Consider the following 18,664-nt stretch of genomic DNA (forward strand, 5'->3'; position numbering starts at 1 on the left):
ATCTGCTTTTTCTTTCAGTTCACATTACCATAGTTTCCTTAAAATCGCTACACTGTCGCTACAGTGTTTTCAATGAAATGTTGTACTGCGAAGCAGTCCCCGACGTCATCGGGAAGGCTCCCCGATTCGGTCGAACAATCAGTATCACCGTGTAGCAATTGTATGGAAACCAAGCTTCACTGGAACATGGCGCTTAGAGACCTTGTTTTTTTTTGCCCCTTATAAATCGACCTCTATTATTATTAATGTTACCACAGCAGTTTAAGACGTGATACTAATAACTGTAATGTTTCTATTATTATCATTATTATTATATCTTCTTCTTCTTTATTTTATTTTATTTTATTTTATTTTATTTTATTATTTATTTATTTATTTATTTATTTATTTATTTATTTATTTATTTATTTATTTATTTATTTATTTATTTATTTATTTATTTATTTATTTATTTATTTATTTATTTATTTATTTATTTATTTATTATTATTATTATTATTATTTATTTATCATTATTATTATTATTATTTCCTTTTTATTTTCATATTAAAAGAAATCAAAATAATATTTATAATACTATGTGTTAATGTCATAATATATGATGATAATCATTACAATACTACATCATGATAATAGTAATACTTGCAATACAAATATTAAAAACAGTCATAAGGCTAAGAGATACTCGACGTCATACAATAATTATAACAACTGAATTTCACAGCAATTAACCATATTCCCAATTCTCAGCAATAATCTACACTGATTTCATATTGTGCATTGAGATATGAAATGATGTGATTGTTAGGCAGGCGTCCGTTGACTCTATTTGCTAAGCGTCAGACTAGTCACATAGTCGTTGCCGGTTTTTGAAAACGAGTCCGAGTGCCGCTGACTACTAAATCATCGCCGTCATTATCCAGGCCTTCGAAACTAATTTCTTGCCAATAATTGATTCCGTTATTTCAATTCTCATTTATGGAAGAGCGATGCTACAGAACATGTCTGGCAAATAGAAATTTACTCAGAGAATTTGCTTCTTTACTTATTCATATAGACCTCTCGTTTATATCCATTCTATAGTTTAGTGTCTATAGATTTAGTGGAATTGAATCAATTGTAAATTGTCACATAACCTTTCAAGGAGAGTAGAGAAAACTAATTTACCCAGCATTCAACAGTGTAGTGTGTCTCCAGAAGTAATTATCCTTCTCAGTACTGGAGGCTTATATTTATCATTTGAGGCCTATTACTGTAAAGTACAGTTAATGATTAAATAATAATAATAAAACTTACCACTAAAAAAATATAATCATATATCCACCATAATTATTATAGTTTAATAATAATTATTGTTATAATTTTTAAAAACAAAATATAAGGTACAATTATCATGATAATATAATATTTATTACCTATTATATATTTACAATAACCATTATAGGACTACATATAATACTTACAAAGTTATTATTATTTTAATATAATAATGATTATAAATGTTATATCCATATATATTATATTTGGTTATATTTCAGCCAAGTTGTTACTCATATGTATTTTCTTTTAAGCTTCAATGTCTATTACTAGTACAATATCTAATCTGACAAATTGTGTGTACTGTAATACATACCTGTATTAACAGTGTAATATATGAATAGGTTATTAGCTATTTTTGTTGTTCTTACTTCTGCCCATAGTCTTTAGGCAGTTTAAGCATTATTTATTATTTATAAATATATGAACTATGATATTATGGTATTATTTATTTATGTGTTTTTGATCCTTTGGAAAATAAATTTCATTTACTTCGTATTTTGACATTAAATCGAACTTGAACTTGGATTGACATTAAGATGAACTGCCATAAATTCTGATCCTAAATAGACCGTTCTTCCTTGGATAGAAAATTATTTTAAAAACATTTGTGAAGCCTAACGACGAACAAGCAGTGATGCTAATGATGATAATGATGATGAGGAGGATGATGATGATGATGATGGTATATGATGATGAGGATGATGATGATAATGATGGTAATGATGATGACGACGATGATGGTGAAGATAATGCTGATGATGACGCGATGGTGATGATGATGATGATGATGATGATGATGATGATGATGATGATGATGACGGCGATGACGCGACGATGTCGATGATGATGATGACGACGATGATCATAATCATGATTGCTCACTTGAATTTAAGGTCAGATTATATTTATGTAGTTGATATTGGGGTAAACAAGAAAAGTAAATATTCCACCCACTTAAATAGTAAGTCTGTTAGAAATGATATTTTAACAAAACTGACAAACTATATATCGGTATAATAGTCACATACCATTCAAATAGGCCTATACAAATTAAACTTACACTTACGCTAGTCTATACGAGTTAGTGACTGCAGGTCTACTTGCGACAGTTTGACAGCAACGTAATGACCTTTACGGAGTAGGAATCGAACGTAACTGACCAATCAGAACAGGGCCAGCAATACGCGTATGTCCCAGAAACACACACAAATTTACGTACGTTTAGGCTGTCGTTTCCGGGGGGTATTCAAGGGGTGGGGCTTATAATGCCAATGCGCTGATATGTGAACTAAGGCCTGGGTATGGATTTCTGTACTATCATTTACTATTACTAACTCCAACAATTATATTCCATCCTTTGAAATAACAGTTTTATATTACTTTGTTATGCAAATAATGGCCATTTCTTATACGACGATAAAGTAAACACGACAACTACTATTCAAAAACAGATACACTGACAGGGAGCACAATACTTAAATAAAAACATGGGGGTTTTTTCTCTTCGAAAAATAGTCAGTAGAAACAGGTTGGTTGAATCAAAATGCGTGTAAAATTGATATTACGCACAATACCACCATTATTGGAACGGCGGAGCACTTGCGCGAGTGCAGCCATTTTAAGACGAAAATGCACACATGCTTTTTGGCGTATTACTTATATTAGCACTGTGTCCTTCGAATAATTCTATGGTAATGCCGTATATGGTAAATATTATCTTAAAGAAAACGTTGTGTAAAATCGACTCAAGATGTGTCTAATCATGTAGAAGTATTGTTAACTTCCGTTTACAACCACGGGGGTCGATATTATTGCACCCTAGATTGACATTAGTAAACAAATGTAAATTCTGAAATTGACAACCGTTCACATTCGTTTACATCTGTTAGACTGACGAGGAAATTATGACGAAGTAGCTGCTCCCCCATTATAATACAAATTTGTTTGACACGGATCTACATGGGCCTTGATAATCTACAGGGGGAGATAAAAATAATATTAGTTCTTGTACTCACCGAACCTAGCGTAGTAAAACAGCGCAGTAGAAGGCCGATAGGCGAACGCACCTGCAGACAACACTGGGAATGGACCAAATACCCTGAAAGTTAAATAATGAGTTAATTTAAATTCTTTTAACCGTCAAAATATGGTGAATACATAAATAAATATACAAATAAGACCAATAATCTATGCATATGGATATTTTTAATTAAATTTGAAACCCAAATATTGATTAAATATAAGAGGTCATCGCCAGGACAGGAATAAGTTAGTAGTGCTATTATATATGCGCATCCAACATATTTTCTTTCTTTTATTTTTGATTCATTCTTCACAACCAATGGCAGCCGAAGTTGAATTTCAGCATTGTATTTACAAGCTTTCCTACATTATAATACAATTTAAAATATTGTACAGCAATAAGACCATTATTGTAATTACAACTACAAGCATAATTACAAAAATTACAATTAATATCAATATAATTACCAAAATTACAATACCAGTAACACCATTATTATTATTATTATTATTATTATTATTATTATTATTATTATTATTATTATTATTATTATTATTATTATTATTATTATTATTATTATTATCATTATTATTATTATCATCATTTTTATTATTATTAATAATATTAATATTATTATTATTATTATTATTACTATTATTTTTACTAATATTATTATTAAGGCATAAGGAAAAACACACTAAAATAAAAAAAAAAACGTCAAAGCGTAACCACTAACATAGCAAACAGCAACAAATCAGGGATATAAAACTGGAAAATTTCGTAACAGTAACAAAAGAATAAAAGATAGACGTATGTCCAAAGAAAGTAAAAATAGACAAAAATAAAAGAAATAATGAAGAACAGACCCGTGAGTCTGCGTCACGCAAATATAAGTAGAGATGTAGGTCATCGCCACGACACGAATACATTAGTAGTGTTATTATTTATATGCGCATTGCACAAAAGAAATAGATGAATGTCAAAATAAAGAAAAATAATAGACAAAAATATAGCGATTGAAGACCAAACCGGCGAGTCTTCAATTTATCTCTTTAGCAGGTGTCCCAGGTCGGAAGAGTCTCCCGGACATCATTCCGCAATACCGCGAGTAAAAAAAAAACAACCCAGAAACTAACCTACCTCCTATAAGTTCATTGTTAAAGCTCATTAATCTAGACCTACCGGAAGAGGGTTCTCAAGCTTCAGCTAGATCTAACGGAAGGGAGTTCTCAAGCTTCATCTAGATCTGCCAGAAGGGGGTTCTCAAACTTCATCTAGATCTACCGGAAGGCGGTTCTCAAGCTTCATCTAGATCTACCGGAATGGGTTCTCAAACTTTATCTAGATCTTTGCCGAAAGGGGGTTCTCCAAAATTTGGACCCCATGCTTAAGGGTCAGTACAAACAAACATAACATTCACATTTAATGAATTAGGCCTAGCTGAACTACTGAGTTCACATAATATTTATATATACGACCGTTCTCATTAATACAATTATTTTTAAGATTATTTCTGGGGAAAAAAAGACTAGGCTGGATGTTTGCTGTTGTTGAAAATTACATTTAAATAAAAATAGTGAAAGAAGTAATGAATGCTTTGTGGTATATTATCTTTCAGATGGTGAAAAAACGACAGAAAAATACCAAAAAATATAATTGGTTGACTAAATGACAATTTGGCTGGTTGGTTGATTGAATTAGGTTTATTTCTGGGAAAAAAAGACTAAGCTGGATGTTTGTTGTTGGAAATTGCACTTAAATAAAAATAGCAAAAGAAGTAAATGAATGCTTTGTGGTATATTATCCTTGAGATGGTAAAAAAGGACAAAAAAAACCCAGCAATATAATTAGTTGAGTAAATGACTGTTTGGCTGGTTGGTTGATTGAATTAGGCTATTAAGATAAAATAATATTTTAGATATGTAAATAAGGATTGATTGATTGATTTTGATCCTTTGATTTATTTGACTCATCGTTTCGATGAGAGTTATATTAATATTAATTTTTTAGTCAATTGATGTGGACAAATTTTATATTTCTAAAAAATAGGGGAAAAAACATAAATTATGTATATATTTTCGATTTACCTATGAATGAAATAATGATATTTCAACATTAGTATATTTATTGCTTTATCCTTAATGATCATAAACAAGAAAGTGCTTTCAATAAATAAAGAAATCATATCATATATGAAAAGGTTGGTTGATGTTAAAAGTCATACTTACGTAGGCCTATTAATTTTATTGATGATGTGTATTGAGTGAATGATTTTACTGTTGTATTGATGGTATATTGATGAATAAAGTTGGTGGTTTACCACAAAAAGCAAATGAGATGGCTGTTGAACCATCGGCATATAAATCTGCTGAATATCCTGCCAAACATATACATCATCAATGTTTGATACAGTTGATTCTTATTACATCTGATACTGTCCCTCAATGCAAATCATTGCTGCTTGTTGTTTAGAAGAGAGCAAGCCTTTCAACATGTTTATTAATAAACTCATCAATGAATCGCGAAAGTAGATCGAATTATTGCCAAGAGGATGATCCCTGATATCATGGTAATAACATAGACTTTCGTTACGACTTTCAGACCTTAAACTAACGCATGCAAGCGGAACCCCCGGCTAAGGTGTTCTTTTTAGAGTGAGATGTAAAGATTGTAATGACAGATCCTGAAGGAAGAAAACTATTTCCTAAGCCCCTACGTACAGGGTTTTTGGTGATGAGAACCATTTTGCCGAGAGCAAGATTTATTCAAGCTTCAGACTCAGTTGTTAATGGAGGGGTAAACTTTAGTCCTGGAATATTTTTGATGGAGTGGCCAGTAATGTAGGATGGGGTAAAGTTTGGTATTATTTATTCAGGTTTTGGTACAGTAAGGTACAGTATTACCAAATAACCCCAGAAGTGATTCACACGGTCGGGTTGGTAGTGGCGCATAATCAGTATGGGGCGCTATAAGTTATTAAAAAAAACCATAAAAACCTCACAGATACACGAGCATCGATCTACCGTAACGCACATGATGAAAAAGCGTTCGTAGCTGAAAAATGCTATCCTCGACTAAGAAAATGTACATTTTTCATTTTAAGTTTAACGGACACACTTTATTATAAAAATGTGCCGCTGTTGTGAATTGCACGTTCAAATAAATAGTGTTATTATTAGATATTCAAAGAGTAGTTACTTAAGGCTAAGTATGTATGCACATAATAATTCGTATTTAGCAACATTTAATATTCGTCAATACAAATACAATATATATGGTCGTGCGGACGGTGTAATTTGACTGAAAAACATGCAATTATAATTACACAGTGTTTAATGAGTTTATAAGACCGTTTTCTCCAGAAGATAACGTCAAAGTAAAGACACGCACGTTTTATTAGGCCTGGAGTGCACGTTACCGTAACGTGTACATTAAAAAGGAGTAAATCCACTATATATCCGGATACGCGGCTATACATCGTTGTTAACAATAATTGGCCATTTCATACTCAGGCACTTGGTTTTAATCAACCTCTGTAATTAATTACAAAATAGGTGTTTCAGGGAAACCTGTCGTACAAAGTTTCTTCACGACAAAAGTACGATAGGTCAGTGAACTTTCTGATGTTATCTATGTTAATAAGTCATTGTGTAAATTATGGCTAGGTATATCCAACACAAAGAATTAAATAATAATTATGAGTATGGATTTATAAAGTGCATAATGCTTAAAGCCTCTATGCGCAAGACCTTTGTTGAGAGTTTGAATCCCTATGAACTAACTACTCATTAAAAAGTCTAAAACAGTTTTAGTAGCTAAGGGTGTTGTTTAGTTTCATAAAAGAAGCCACTAAAATACATAGATCTTGAAGGACCTATGTCAAAAGCATCTTCATTTGGAAAATAATGTTCTTAGTTTGATTTTTTTTTCATAAAACAGAGTTAGCGTTCAATGCCTTTATCGACATTACAACTAATAATGATGGTTTGAATGACGTCACGACAATGGCTGCCGTCCGATGTACCGGTATTCCTTGACAAAATAAAGACGTTGGTAAGTCTGGATAAGCTTTCCTAACTGATAGAAACCTTCGTCGAATAAGAATGCTCAAATGCAGGAAGATCTAAACACTCGATTCCAGCCAGCACACTACTTTCTTAGCGCCAACGCTTTGGTCAGTGTGTTACGTATAATAATATGTTATTATAACTTAAACCGTGGCTTAAACCTACAACTACATCTAATCAATCAATCAATCTGGCAATCAATCAATCAATTAATCAAGAATCAAAAAATTATTCAATCGATCGATCAATCAAAATCATTTATATAACGCCGGTATCCATAACAACATTTTACAATTTGTTTTATTGACAATGAGTACAAAGAGGCCTATGCCTTTCAGTCTTTTCTCCAATATTCACATTTGGGAAAGTTTTAGTTTGTATAGAAATAGCGTAATGTCTACTGCTCTTCGATATCCAGCATACTTTTTCAACGGTCAATATATCTCTCTGAGATAGATCCACTAACATGCCCTCAAATAGTGACCCAATCTGTATCTATTCTATTATATATTATATGTTTGTATCATATATCAATTATATATAGGCCTATATATCACATCTAGATGTGTATAAGAGACAGGATAAATACCTATTTAATATAATAACAGCCAATCACAGAGCGGACAGACCAGCCAATAAGCAGGTATAAATGTCGGATCAGATATATGATGGCGTAATTAAGCCCACGAGACTGGAACGCAAAGCGTAAGTATGTCCATATCAGAAATACACAATAGTTGGTGTAATTGTATCGAATACCCATTGGCTTGCATTACTAAAGTACGGACATAAGTGGTCTATGATAAGCAGTTATGTATTCAATACACACCACTTACGTTATCATTGTTCACGGGATCCAGTACAGTTACCTTAACAAATCAATACTTTATAACATAAATACTTTATTATTACTTGATCACGTTTGGAATCGAGAAAGATTCCAATCGAACACAATAGGTCTTGTTATCATCTTCCTAATTATGTATCATCCACAAACCATTGGTTCTCTGTACGCACGCAGGAAAAATATATTCCTAGCATCCAAGAGAAAAGGTTAAACATATGCTAAATTAAATTAGAGTTTGATTTCTGTAACTAACTGTTGCCACTATAAATTTAAAACTACAATTTAAAACTAATTAATTAATTAAGAATACAGCGAATAAGACGGGAATAGATAGAGTGCATTTTCACTAGATGAAAGTCGTTTGAGTCTGTGGTCTGATAATGACAATTTATGACGCCAGTCATCTCAGAAAACCATTCTTATTGCTTGTGATGTTTCGGTGGTTGCCTAAACAGTATCCTAAACCGTCCCTAGATTTACGATCGATATACTAGTGTCCTCTATGTCAGTAACATTAAGCTCTATTTTGTCAGATTTGTAGACGCTACACATCCATCTTGCGAGTGCAATTCGTGTCGTGCTTTACCAAATGTATATAATAACTCGAATTTGACCATTCTAAAGGTTAGGGTTAGAGTGCGCCCTCACTAATCATCAGGCAATCCGGCATTTTATCAGTTTTATATTTTTAGTAGACATTTATAACACCATATTTTGTCCATTTGTTTATTACAAAATTTATATTAGAATGTTTATTCATTAAAAAAAAGAAAACCAGAAATAAATATAAAGTATTTTTTTAAACAAATAGGCCCCTATATACAATATACAAGATTACTCATTTTTCACAAATATAACAAGATATTACTAAAATTTATTTTCCTGGATACACTTACACACTCACAAAAATGACTTTAAACTTAAAATAACAAGTTACAGATGGTGCAATAACTCTAAACCGTCTTGCGGTAATTACATAAACATTTTATAATATGTAATGTAATGCTTCGAGAACTAGCGTTGTTCTACTACGCATGTGCATCTGAGGGTGAAAAATCAATCGAATCCACAACAATGCCCCAGTTGGTTAAGACAATAGGAAATCCGAGGTTCGAACATCTGTCAGGCCAACTTTTTTCATACTCGCAAATTCCTATTCTTAGCACCAAACAATAATATATTCCCATGACCATAAAATTAAAAGGCAAGAATCTTAAATTAAATATACTACGGAAGAAATATTTATAGCATGGTACAAGAAAAGTGTAATCGACTTGTGATCAAGGGAAAAAACGCCTGAATTCATTACAAACCTAATTCTCGTAATATTCTGAGAGGGAATTAATGATATTCACGGACATCTTCTATTTGTCGATACAATATTATTTATGAAATTATTAGCTTTCATAAAAATGTTGTCACCGTATGACTCACAAAAGAAGGCTAGATGAGAAATGGCTTAATTGCAAATAAAAAAGCACCAACGTTGTACAGTCGATAATCAACTGTGAAGTTAGAAAGGCTTATTAAGATAAGTCTTCGTGATCCGTGTATCTGCTTTGAAGCATGTCCATACGTTGTGACCTAAAGTATACTCTTAAATCGTGACGTACACACAAAAGCCACCAACACAGAGAATTACAGTACTGGAGGTCAATTTGAAATTTATTTGTCAATATATTATTATTATTTGATTAATATCTATTATTAGGACTGTATTTGTTTGTAAGTTTAATATTATTATTATTAGGCTTACCATTAAGAGAGGCGTATTTGAAATTCCACTTTAAAATAAGACAATACGAAAAATTAATTTCATTTAATTTAAACCATCAAAAATAGTAAATATTGCAAATCAAGGCCGAAGTAATGTGATCGCAAATACCACCCACATTATGCTTAAAACCACAAAAACTAATAATAGGTAAAAACAACTCACAAACTTAAAAGCCAAGAGTGAGTAGCAATGTATTTATTAGCACGTTGTGTCTTCAACCGCCCGCACATGTTGTTAAAATTTGTGTGTCGTTCATCATGTTACCCAATATTAAATATTACGTTTCAGACGATTTAAATCATTAACTTCATGGCCACCGAGTTTTGACGCCTTTATGTCACCTAAATTATTAAATAAATAATGATTTAATGATTGCTTTTATTCTTTATTATTGTAGGCCTGCAGTACAAGAAGGTGTTTTTAGCAGGAATGAACCGATTTACCTGTTAATATTATTGTTTGATGTTTTGTCCTACCTGTCGTGTGATTGTATTAAATGCTCAGTACGTTCCCAAATACTTGCGAAAATAATCTCTCGCAAGTGATTCGGGTTGGAATCAAACCCAGGACCTCCAGTAATCTGTACAGTCCTTTTTCGCGCGCCCTTAATGTTCGCGATAAAACGACGATCGCGAAAATTTCTGGATGATGAGTTTTGTCTTCAAAAACAAGGCTATAGGCCTAGCTAGTATAAAACTAATATTCCTTCAATAAGATTTCATAGAAACGGTCTTGCTTCTTCTTGTATTATTTTTCAACCATTCAATCACATTTTAAAAGTTAAATACAGTATTATTATATAAAAGATTAACGTCATATTCTTATTCCGAAAATGTTATCTTGGCTAGTAGGCGACATCACGCTTCACATCACACTTCACACAGCCAGACAGAGTACGGTAGGCCTAGTACCAGTGGTGGTCTATTTTCCTAGCTAAGCCTATGCCTATCTTAAATGGAATAAATATCACAGCATTGTATTTCTTCTACAATACGGATATTTTAAAATTAGTTTGTAATTAACTATTACAATCCTTTTGTAAAACATATCAATGTTTTTTTCCTTCTTTGTTGCGAATGTTAGGCCTATCGTTTGAAAAAGCTTGGTCAAGCTAGCTGGCAGGATGGAGTACATGAAGTAGGCCTTGGCCTACATAAGTTAGCTAGCCTAAAAATCTTGAGGGAGGAGATTGCTAAAAAAATTGGGAAAACCCCAACAAAATAGGGAGCTCCAGCTATAATATGGGCTAAAAGAACAAAATAGTAGGTTTCTGCATCATGCATCAAAACTATTTCAAATGTAAAATCGCGAAAATATAGGGCCTCAAAAAAAGGACTGTACAGTAAACTAGCCTGGTGCCTTGACCACCGAGCTATTCGGATCGTGTTCGCGTCAGAAGATTTAAACCTCACTCCTATTACACAAACACTATTGAGTTTATTATTGTTATTTTCATTGTCAAACACTATTGGGTTATTATTGTTGGGTCACTATTCGGGTTATTATTGTTATTGCCATTGTTATTTTTGTTATTATTATAATTTTTTTATTGTTATTTCTTATTGCTTTTGTTAAAAAAAATAATTCAATTGAGGCTTCGTGAATGAGAAGTAGGCGCTTATGATCAAAAGTGGTGTGCGTATGAATATGAAGCTTTCGATTAGTTCGACGACGAAATGCTAGAAGGGAATCACTCATGCGTGACCGTTCTACCGGGCGTCCTACGTTCTCTCTAGCTCTGCATACATAAATTTACGTTCTCGCATGCGCAGATGACTTTTAGTGACGTCATTACGTTCTACGTCCTACCGTCGTCGTACAATCGAAAACGCCCTTTATATCGAGGATGGCATTGTTATAGTGAGAGTCAAATACAGGGTCATTGTAGCTGTCATTCAAAGCAATCATTATCTAATCCTTAACCAGCAAACGCTAGATCCAATCACGCGTCATTTGCACTACGTCTCGCATGGTCAGAGTCGCAACGACATAACAAGATCGTAACTGCAGTAATAATATCGGTGATATACACGTTAATGAGTAGTGATTGTTACAATGAAAATGGTAATAGAGCAAAGTATAGCTTAACAAATTCAAGTATAAGTTTTTGCTTCTTTAAGGGGGAATGCGCATATAGATACTTCATGTAATCTATTTGTCACATATTGTACGGTGTATTTTTCACACTAATTGTTCGCTTAAGCGCAAGCGGTGTTAATGGATCGGCAAGTTGCCACGTCTTATGACAATTAATCGAGTAAATAAATGAAAATATTTAAAGCCAAACTAAACATAAATTATTTTTCTCAGGTAATAAACACATATTTTAAATCGCATGATGAATCAACGTCGAATAAAGCAAAGTTTGAAGCGCACATTATATGTTTTAGCTAATCTGAACAGCATCAAATAACTATGTTATGTCACTTTGTCACCAATAGGGACGTGTATGCTTATCTACAGTCTGAAGGCATACATTTCACAATGAAAATCATGAAGCTCATATTCTATGCAGTTTGTAAATTTGAACCTCAATATCTGTTTTTTCTGTCACAAAATATTGCCGTGCATGCTAACTGTAACACATACACTCCATTCTGATTGGCTCAAGTACAACCTGATCGCGTATGTCGAGTCCATGTGTGTAGCGCACACACTTATAAAGGTTACGGATTTAAATTCATTTTTTCAAGTAATATAGGCCTATCGTTTATTCCGAACATAAAGGGGAAACTTGAAGTAATTATTTAAAAACACCGACGAAAAATACAGTATAATAATAAAATTCATAAATAGTATATGTACTCTATTGGACATTAATTTCATGAAAAATCTGTTTACAATTGCTTTGCCGCCAGTTTCAAAAACCTTATTAATATTCTTAAGTTCAATTCTTTCTATGTGTAGATAAGCAAAATTAACCAAAAGTCTTTGAATTAAGTATCTGGTTACAGCAAAAATATTGAAAAGAACTCGTGTTCGTATAAAAAGATGAACGTTTTTTGTAGGCTAAAACATACATTTTGAAAGATTGTTTTTTTTTCTCTTTCGTAGGAGTTTAACCCACTTTTATTTCTTTCTCTTTCTGTTACTTTTCTTTTTTTTTCTGCTTCTATTACATATTTAAAAGAAAATGAATATACAAAAATAAAAACAATTGCACTTAGGAGGGGTCAGTCCACAATGGCTGACTATCTTTCTTTTTTTATTAACATCCTTCCACTTCTAAATATTTCTAAATATTTTGAAAGATTGTTTGATATTACGTAAGATATGCTATTTTTAAAATATTTTCTACGACTCAAAAGTCAGCCGATTTTAGTAATTTTCCTATGCTTCAACACTGTGTAATTCGAGTTATATTGTATTGCTACTTGTAATGGAGTCCCCGATTACAACATTTTTCTTCACTACCGAACTCGAAGAAGTTGTAATTATCATTCACATAAAGTCGCAATTAATCGTACTACATATTTTTTTATAGAAATTTTATTCCAGAATCCCCCTTTAATGTACCGTAATCATCTATCAATGACGTGTTTGTAATACTATAGAGTACTAATAGTAAGTGACTATACAGTATTCATAAATTTAATCCCGCTAGTGCTAAATAATGATCCATGTGAGTTTGAATTGGATACACTTTAGCCTGGTTTTAGTTTAGAAAAGCTGGAGTGACAATCATCCAAAACATCTTGGTGACAGTTTTGTGTTAACATAAATACGGAAAAAAAGACACATTGAAAATTATCTAGATGGATACTGGCATAGTTAGTAGTATCATAATATAGACCTGGTTAGAATTCCCAAGTCTGAACTTTTCCTGTTTTAAATACCGTTATATAGGCACATATATATATATATATATATATATATATATATATATATATATTCATTCTAGAATTATGTATTGAAGTATGTTTACAAACCATGTAGCATCCCAACGACAGAGAAGGATTGACAAACCCCCAAAAAAAGCCAAAAGGATGCATCATTGTAAAACATAATTATAATATATCTATATCTAACCTATATGTCATAATAATATTTATTGATTTCATTAATAAGATATATATAGTTTTGAAAAACAGAATTTTCTGTTTCTATTGTGTTTCTTTTGTTCAATATATCTAATACACAAAACTCAGAGGGAACAAATTAAGTCGATTAAAATCTCTATAATACCAGTATTATGCAACATGCCTCTCTCTCATCACCTTAACATTGTGAAACATAAACATTACCACAACTGACAGCCACGTTTTACTCTGGTAGTAGCAGTGGTGATGGTAATGATGTAGTTGTTGATGGTGATAAATATGATGATGATGATGATGATGATGATGATGATGATGATGATGATGATGATGATGATGATGAAGACAGTGAAGATAAAGATGATGATGATGATGATGATAATGATTATCATAATAATGATGATGACGATAATGATTTTGAAGAGGATGATAATGGTACAAAGTATTCATACTCTGGTGGTGGTAGCAGTGGTGATGTGGTGACGATAGGATGACGATAATGAAGGCGATGAAGAGGATAGTGAAGATAAAGATGATGATGATTATGATTGTGATAATGATGGTGATTATGATGGGGATGATGACTATAAATAATAATAATAATAATAATAATAATAATAATAATAATAATAATAATAATAATGTTTGTTTGTGTTGGAAGGCCTTTGCTATTAGCTTAATGCTATTTGGTCTTTCCTGTGCTGTTGTAGCTCGAATTGTCATAAATAAAAATAAATAAATAAAATAATAATAATAATAATAAGGATAATAATAATGATAATAATAATAATAAGTAATAATAATAATTTCTCTGAATCTGACTTAAGGGGAATATATTTTGTGTTATTTTCCCCTTAACGTCGTTTTTTCATTGTTCTCTAACTTCTCCATTTTCTAAGTTCCCCTTAAGGTAGGTTTTAGTAACAAAACAACAACAACAACAACAACAATAATAATAATAAGGATAATGAAGAGGGTGAGGGTGTTGCTGCAGAATTATTTTACGTAATTATGAAATTGTTTAGGCAGATTGAACAAAAATTGTCAATATCATATCAATTGTTTCACTTACAGAGTCAATCGCTTTAACAAGACATACATATACATTTATTAGGCTTAGGGAGTGAGATTATTTTAGTCGTGAGAATGATTCCTGGTGTGTCGACAGAATTTGAGCCCAGAGGCAACGTGGCTAAGGGTCAAGCTCCTAAGCTTGTTGGACGTTGCTACAAGAAATGAACCTGCTGCTGCAGATGTTGTACTTGCTGCTGATACTGATGCAGTACCTGCTGCTGTGGATGTTGCAGCTACTGCTGCTGCAGAAGTTGTACTTGCTGCTGTAGATGCAGTATCTGCTGAAGCTGCAGATGTTGTAGCAGTAGCAGATTGTGTACGTGCTGTTGCAGATGTTGGAGATGCTTTTGCAGATGTTGGATCTGCTGCTACAGACGTTGTTCCTGCTGCTGCAGATGTACATTCTGCTGCAAATATACATTCTGCAGTAGATGTTATAACCTGCTGCCTACTGACGAAGTTGGAGCTGCCGATTCAGATACTGTAGCAGCTGTTTTATCTGCTACTAGATGTTTCAGCTGCTACTGCACCTTGTAGCTGCTGCAGCAGTGTTGTACTTGCTGCTGTATATGTTGTACCTGCCGCCGCAGATGTTGTACCTGCTGCTGCAAATGTTGTACCTGCCGCTGCACATGTTGTACCTGCCGCTGCTGCATATGTAGCACCTGTTGCAGCACATATTCTACCTGCTGCTGCTGCATATGTTGTAACGGGTTTCTGCAAATGTTGGAGCTAATGTTGAAGATGCTTCTTCAGGTATTGGAGCAGTTACTGTAGGTATCGCGCTGCTGCTGTATACTGTATGTGGTACCTGCCGCTGCAGATGTTGTACCTGATGCCGCTGCGTAGCACCTGCTGCAGCACATGTTCTACCTGCTGCTGCTGCACATGTTTTACCTGCTTTCTGCAAAATGTTGGAGCTAATATTGAAGATGCTTCTTCAGGTATTGGAGATATCGCGCTGCTGCTGCATAGAAGCTGCTCAGCACATCTTTGTCTCGCTAATGATGGTAACGTATACTAATAAAGATACTAAGGATGATGATTAGTATACGGTCAAGGATGACGCGGGGTAAGATAGCGTCATAAAGGTAACATATAACAAACCTCACAGCAAACAAACACAAACAGCAACAACAATCTTAAAATCAAATATAATACGATACTAAACTGATTACAATGCTTTTTATCTAAAATAGTTTTTCATTATGTATCTTGGTCTACTAGGCCTATACGTTTCCTTATAAATTGACCAGAGTGATGATTCGATACAACACAAAGCGTATTTTATGAACACAAATAGTAAAACATTTATTTCTACATCTCTGAAATCTAACTTGCTAATTGATTTTTTTTGCAAATAATACATTTTTTTAATTTAAATATTGAATTTCAAGATTAATTGTGATAGCAAAGATGATAGGAATTTTAGTCACCATTGATTAGATAGATGTAGTGATGTAATTTGATTCTGCATGAGAGTCTGTGATATTCCGATCGGGTTTCATCCCGCGTCAGATGCCTGTAATTATACCGAATGTTTTATTTTACCGACCTAGTAGAATGGCTGCGTACGGTACCTACATTCAAATCGGCATTTAATGAAAGAAACCAGGCTGCACTATATAAAATATCATAAAATACACGAATTTACATAAAATAGGGGTATTAAAAATACACAATTTGTCAATTATTTTCATTTTTTTTTCATTTCACACGAATTACTGTGAATATAATGGAATAGTGTGATATTATACGTTACAATTATGTTTACATTATGAACTGCTGCTGACTTTGTTGTTAATTCTTACATAATCGTTCTTTATCATAATAAATTTATCTTAATGTTTTTTTTTAACATTCTATTTTCACTATAACACAACCGACCTACATTTAGTTATAAATAACACGTTCAATAGATAAACTAGTATAACGCCTTTCAATTTACATCTTAGAATAGTTTCCTTACAGTAATCCCTAAAATCTTACTGCTATTAAAACCATCATCTTCTTGCACGGAGCATTTTTCTGAGATGATTCCGTCCATATTTTAGAATGAGCTAAAGTACGCCTACATAGCTACTTTATAGTAGTTAATAAAAGTTATCGTACATTGTACGTAAACAGATAATGATTTACGCATACGATACACAAAAGGATATGAAATTGAATAAAATTAAACTGTTAAAAGGATGTGAAACCTTGAAGCGTCCGGAAATTGTGATAACGCGTTTAACAATAACGCTTTAATAACGCGTTTAAAAATCCGCTTTACAACGGATAGCGTGCATTGTGGGATGTATTTTTACCCATAGTATATATTTACATATAGAAAGAAATGCTCAACATAGTAATTTCTAAACATTAATCTTTGAAATCTGGTAAGTTTTAGATTAGATATTATTAGGAGGCTGGAATTAGAATAGTTATGGGTGGGGACGCAATTTTAACAACATATAGAAGTATCACGAAGGGTTATTTGTCACATGTAATTACATTTTTTTTTCTGACAATGGTAAATTAAAAACGCTCAAAGCAAAACCGGAATAAGAGGCCCAGACAACATTTCAAGACAATGATTCTGGCAATTGCATATTTGACTGCAATCAATACGTCTAGCATTCCGACATCTTTAAATATTTACAATCGATTTCAGTGTAGATATAATTTTTGGCAGTGTTTATCTCACCGGTAGTACGCCTATTCGTCTGCTAATCATTTTAATGATAATTAGCGAGGGCGCATTCCAAACCTTACCTTAAGTATAGACAAATTGGAGTTGTACTGGTTAAATATACACTCTGATGATGGATGAGTGTCATATTATATTGCTGTCATGCTTCGGTCATAGAATGTTGAAATGATTAATATATGAATTAGGAAATACAATCTCTAATACTGCATTTCACCCAGACGAATTACTTAACGTTACTGTAAGCCGATTATATTGTAGACAAAACAAGTTGGTTTCATTCCATGGCTAAAACTCTGCAAACTGTTATTTACTGATTTAAATTTAGAATGGTTAACTAGGCTACATTTAAATCACAAACAACAGAGATACGGGTAAGGTACTTTAAATTAGGTTTTACCTAGTGGTTGTTAAAAGTAGTATGTGTTTCTGGTGTTTACCAGCATTAAAGGTTAACTGGTGTTTGACATCGCTAGGTAATCGGGGGTGGCGTGGTGGGGAGGGGGCGGGGCCACAGCCCCACGTCGGGGAGTGCTCCCCCCCCCCGTCGGGGAAAAAAAGCACAATTCGTCGGGGAGAAAAAAAATTATATGTATTTTCTACATAGGCTTATTAGTAGAAAAGAATAAGCCTTTGAAACCCCTAAATTGTTAAAATTTTCGGGGGCTTCGCCCCCTGGACCACTTTCGAAGCCTTTTAATCGAAGCGCGCCACACCCACATTGCTTTCGTCCGAGAATCTGACCCCTCGTCGGGGACCTCATCCCCCCCCCCCTCGTCGGGCAAATCCTGGCGCTACCCCTGTAGGTAATACATGTTTAACTTTAG

General features: G+C 33.1%; 1 protein-coding gene across 1 annotated transcript in view; it reads right to left on the bottom strand.

The window, feature by feature from the left end:
• Nucleotides 1–18,664, bottom strand: part of LOC117111943 (muscarinic acetylcholine receptor M3-like) — a 73,374-nt gene that overhangs the window by 40,114 nt on the left and 14,596 nt on the right. The window contains exon 2 of the mRNA XM_033254991.1: nt 3,336–3,418. The gene's annotated coding sequence lies outside the window, so the exon portion shown is untranslated. The remainder of the gene's footprint in view (nt 1–3,335; nt 3,419–18,664) is intronic.

Source organism: Anneissia japonica, unplaced genomic scaffold (assembly GCF_011630105.1).
Source record: "Anneissia japonica isolate Jap-2015-1 unplaced genomic scaffold, ASM1163010v1 scaffold1594_len1068242_cov183, whole genome shotgun sequence".
NCBI lineage: Eukaryota > Metazoa > Echinodermata > Crinoidea > Comatulida > Comatulidae > Anneissia > Anneissia japonica.